At 42.4% G+C, this 5,432-nt stretch overlaps 1 protein-coding gene across 1 annotated transcript in view; it reads left to right on the top strand.

The window, feature by feature from the left end:
* The first annotated feature begins 323 nt into the window (after positions 1–323).
* The window catches only part of GTF3C2 (general transcription factor IIIC subunit 2), a 21,869-nt gene continuing 16,760 nt past the window's right edge, over positions 324–5,432 (top strand). The window contains exon 1 of the mRNA XM_006910327.3: positions 324–807. The gene's annotated coding sequence lies outside the window, so the exon portion shown is untranslated. The remainder of the gene's footprint in view (positions 808–5,432) is intronic.

Below are 5,432 nucleotides of genomic sequence, written 5' to 3'. Positions count from 1 at the left end.
GCGCCCCTGCGCAGCAGAGGCCAGAGTTGTCCTTTGGTCGCCCCCAGCAAGGATGGATGCCTTTGTCTCCCAGCCTCCGTCTTAGGCTCAAACGGCGCCAAACTTGCAGGTTAAGATTCACATCCAGGACATGGTTCCATAGTGTAGCGGTCTGCTTTACACGCAGAAGGTTCTGGGTTCCCACCCCAGTGGAGCCACAGTCTATGGTCTACAGCCATGCCACCTTGAACAAGTCCCATGTCTCCGACGCTAACTAAGCAGGGTAGGTCCTGGTTAGTACTTGGATGGGAGACCACCTAGGAAGACCAGGTGTTGTAGGCATAGGAAAAAAAAAATCACGTCTGGCCTGGCCTTTACGGCCATAGTCCCGGTAGTCTCGAAGGACAGCCAGTATTCAGCGCTTGGGAGCAACTGCACCGTGGAGGATAGCGTAGAGGCCTCGTGGGAACCCTCAGGCTAGCGACGACCGTCACCGCGCAGGCGTCAATCTTCCTTTCTTGACACTGCAATTCCCGTAAGGCCATTCAGCGTCCCCTGCTCCGCTGAAGCCCAGGAGCTTCGCCCGCTCTGAAAGGGTTGGGGAACTCTCCCCGCACTGCATCATGGACTACATAGTCTAACAGAAAACGCCTTTGGGCACAAACTCCCAACCAAGCTCACGTGTTTACCTTTGCACTGGCTGCGGCGGCAGGGCGGGGGCAAAGGGAGAGCATCTATGAAGAGTAGCTATCAGATTTCGTCATAAAACCGCGACCAGACGGGCGGCGCCATCTTCGAACTTGGACTTCCGGAAGGACTTTGGTGAGGGTGAGTGTACCGCAGCGGGGTGTGCGGGGGCGCCTCACGATTATTTCTCCCCCTCCTCCTTTTTCTGTAGCACTAAGATATTAGGAGTGAACTCCCGGCTCCGCTATTCCCTCTCTGCACGAAATCGCGACCTCCAGCCCCTGCACTGCTACAGAAACCATCATCCTCCCCACTTTCTTCCCCACGGTGGCAAGCGTGCGTCCCCCATCTCTGCTAACAACGGGTCTTGCCTCCTCCCCCCACGCGGTGTCCATAACGCGGCATCCTGTGTTCTTGCCTCGGTGCCTCTTACATTACACTCCATCGACTCTGAGCGTACAGTAGTCCTCAGCCTTAGACAACTCAGGGCTCACCTCGGCACCGGCTAGTGGTGAAAGCTGCCCCCACGCCCAGAAGTGAGGGAGGGCAGGTGGTCACTCCTCTAATAGTGGAGGTTCAGTCTCCTCATTCTGCTATGTCGTAGCCTCTTCCTCACTGAGACTTTTCTAACCCTGGGGGTTGTGCCCCGCGCGCTGCAACCCCATTGGCGTAGCCAAGGGCCAGTTAAGTTTCCCTGTTTGGTCTTTTTATCACATAGCAAGTTGGCAGCCTGCTGGGGAAGCCAGAGGTGACGACTTCAACTCCACCCCTGATAACTCACTTTGTTAGAGTGGCGTAGGGTATAGCCAAGCCTCTTCGCCCCTGCGGCATATTGTTACACAAACTTAAGTCATTCCTGTGCCATCGTCACTTTTTGCCACCCATTCTTATCAACTGTACAATTATTTTCTTAATAGTTTTCTTTGATTTATTTTTAAAATGTAAGTGCTTTAATCTCTAAGCAATATAGATGAAACCATCGGCGTCATGGGCTTGTTACAGTTTTTTAAACAAGTTAAAATAAAAACAGTTGTCAAAATTGTTCATTTTTGTACCATGAAAGTCATTTTGCATACCACCAGTTGTACCATAGGAACACTTTGGGAAACGGTTTATTGGAAACAGTGTGTTTAAAGTAACTCCTTATTTGAGGAACATCTAATTATTTCCCTTGGCTGAGGTCCGACTGGCAGCCTGGAACAGCATGGGACCCAGACGAGTCGAGGTGCAAATATATAATTTTATAAACTCTATTATAAATTTACTGAACATCCTTCCTTTACTGTGTCCAAAATTTGTATTGTGAAATCATAAATGGAAATTAACCATCATATGGTGCTGTTGCTTTCAGCTACAGGTAAGATTCAAAACTAGAAGAATAATAGAAGAAAATAAAATAGGATATGTTTTTATCAGTAGGGTAGAAAATGCCTTTTTAAGACACAAAACAAGCCATAAAGGAGAAGATTGAGAAATTTAATTCATTTAACTTCAGTTTCAGAAGAACATTATGAACAAAGTTTAAAAAAGGTAGAGAAACTATTTGCAACACAATTAACTCAACAGATCAGTAAGGAAAAGATCAATTTGCGCTATAGAAATACAGGCAAAGTATATGCACAGGTAGTTCATAAAAGACATATAAATGTCCAACATATAAATTAACTTCAATTATTATCAGGTCAGTGAAAATACAATAAAGAAGAATTCTTTCACCCATCAAACTGGCAAAAATTGAAGATTGGCAAGGGTGGTAAAATAGCTACTGCAATACAGTTAGTGGGAATATAAATTGGTTTCCCTTGGTAAACTGTTTGGCAATATCTATTAAATTTAGATAGGTGCATATTCTTCAACCCAGCACACTAATTCCACTTCAGATGCTCATTCTAGAAAAATAATTTCTCATTAATGAAGACATCCGTACTGGAATACACATTGCAGTATTATTTGTAATAGTATAACCCGATTATCCTTAAATGGGGAATAGCTAAATAAGCTATAATTCTATGGAACAGCATATAGTAACTAAGAATGAGATAGATGTATGCATACTGATATGGGAAATCTTTAAGACATACATAGAAGTTATCTTAGCTGATCTCCATTTAACTTCTTTGTGTTAACTGATGTTCCCCATTTCCTTTGTAAAGCATACAGACCGATGCCCATGGCACACAATGCTCAAAATCATGTAGGCTTTTCTCCTTTAGGCCTAGTCACTCTACTCCCACTAGTAGAGTTGAATACTTACCAAGACTCATTGTATTGATTCCTGAATTTGTGTCAGTTGGTTTTTCATTATATTTATATATTGTGTTATATATTTAAATTTTAAAGGAATTTGAGTATGATTTATTGTCTATTAAAACTAAGCTGAAATATAGAAGATAAACAGGTGTTTTATTGTTATTCTTTATATTCTACACATTTATAATTATTTTGTATCAACTAAAATTTTTATTAAAACAATTCTAAAACAGAAAAGCAAACTAAGTTGAATGCTTTGGAAACATAAAAGAGATGAGTTTGCAAACAAGCAAAAGAGCTACCAAATAGGTGTCATTGAAATAACTGTAAAAGACTGAGGAACATTTATAAAAATTTAGAAGGTTACTGCACTTAAATTGCTTCTCAAAAGAGACTTTCAAGAAAAGAGTGGTAAGTCGTCTCAGAGCTCCTTGCTGCTGAGAGGTCAAGTTAAACGAGACTGAGAGGTGTCAATTGGATTGACTAACAGTAATTAATGACTTTAGCTTCAGTGATGAGTTGGGGCAATATGCTAGTTAGGATGAAGCAGGGTAATTAAAACGTAAGGGCAGACAACTCTTTCAAAGGTTTAACTATGAGAAGAAAGAGGAGGATATTAGTTGGAGGAGGAATATAGGTTGAAGGATAATTGTGTGTTAAGATGAGAATTATAAACATTTAAAGGCTGTTTGGAAGGAACCAATGGAAAGGAAAGGATAAATACCTCCAGTTTCCTTAGGAGGTGTCGGGGAATGGGTCTAGAACACAAGTGCAAGGTTTGGCCTTAGAAAGTAGATGAGGGAAGGGTTCAGATGCAGAGAGTGTTAGGTTTCTTGACAAGAAATTGAAGTATTTCCCCTCTACTAGCTTTGGTTTTTGTTTCAGAAATCACAGTCCTCTGCTGAGAACCAGGGGATAAGACACTGGAGTAGAGAGAAAGTATGATTGCTAGCGCTTGGCAGCTTAGATGCACACATGGAGAAGACAGATGATTTGGTTCATCCAGGACTTGAATTTTGCCAGGAGTATGGAACAAAAAGACAAGAAAGGAAGTTCATAATAAGAATCTGATGAAAATAAAGGAATCCAAGCTAGATTGGATGTGATCTCTCCATAGGGAGAAGTTGGAGAGATCAATGGATAGAGTGGCTTGATATGGTTGAAGAGTAGATATAGTGATAGTAGTTGAGCAGTCTGGCTGTAATGATGGGAGGTTGTGATCAGATAGTGGATGTTTTAGTGATTTTGGAGGTTAAAAGGTTTTATGTGATGACAAAGTCCAGGGTGTGACAGTGTAGTGATTAGCAGTGCTTCAGCTCAATGTTACGAGCTTCAAAGGAACAAGGTTTTTACAGGAGGGGAGGGACTGTTGGTCAAGAAGTGGCATTGTAGAGCAATTGAGAAAACACTGACTCCATTTTCTACCCTGGGGTAAATGAGATGCGAGAGAATGAGCAGCCTCCTCTCAAGAGCCTGGAAAGCTAGAAATTTCATTTCCTGGAAATTTACCATCCAAGATTCTGAATATGATTTAGGTCTTGCCAATCAGATGTGCTCTTGAAGAACTCAAATTTGGACTTGAATTTAGAGAGGAGAGAGGCAGGCCAGAAGGTATGCATTTTGCTGGTGCAGATTGTGGCCGTGGTATTTTTCTGGATCTGGGAGCCAGAGAATGGTCTACTGATTATTGCAGAGGCAACCTGTTTATGGAGCCATCAGCTGTAGCAGGGGCTTCTTGATTCAGCAGGTGCCTCCCCACCATGGCATAGGAGAGGCCATGTGGTTCTTGAATCAGCAGCTATAAAATAACTCCTCAATTTGACAAGCACTTATTCCTAAAATGTCCCCCACACCCACATCTCCTAATGATCCTCTGTGCAGGTGATTCTCAAACTTGAATATGCATCAGAATCCCCTGAAGCCCTGGCTCCATCCCAGAGTTTCTGATTCGGTAGATCTGGGGTAGGATTTCCAAGTGTTGCTGAGGCTGCCAGTTCTTGGACCACACTTTGAGTCCCACTGATGTAAATCATTTAATACCCTTTAATTATTAAGTCTCTTTTAGCTTGAACTGACTTGAGAGGATTGTGTTCTATGCAACTGAACCTTGACCAATATAGAAGGCAATATTCACATCTTCTCTGTCCGTACCTACTTGATCTGTCAATGATTAAAGGAAGTAGTTTTTGAATTTCCTGAAGATTTTGCTTTATGTGTTTTGATGCTATGTTGTTTGATATCTAAAGTTTCATGGCATTTATGTCTTATGTCTTTTATATGATTTGAAGTTTGGTTTTTTTTTTTCTCCCCTCTTTAATTCCCCCCCACACGCTCATGGCATGCACCTGAGAAACCTGGTGCACCCGGGGTATGGTCCGTGGCTCCACCTGGGGCGCGAACCCAGGACCTTCTGCGTGTAAAGCAGACGTGCTAACCACTACACTGTGGAGCCACCACCTAATTTGAAGTTTTGTTCATTATAAAGTACTTCCTTTTTGTTCCATTTAATACTCTTT

The sequence above is a fragment of the Pteropus alecto genome, unplaced genomic scaffold (genome assembly GCF_000325575.1).
Source record: "Pteropus alecto unplaced genomic scaffold, ASM32557v1 scaffold61, whole genome shotgun sequence".
Taxonomy (NCBI): domain Eukaryota; kingdom Metazoa; phylum Chordata; class Mammalia; order Chiroptera; family Pteropodidae; genus Pteropus; species Pteropus alecto.
Note: the sequence above shows the minus strand (reverse complement) of the source record. Positions and strands in the feature narration are given on the sequence as shown.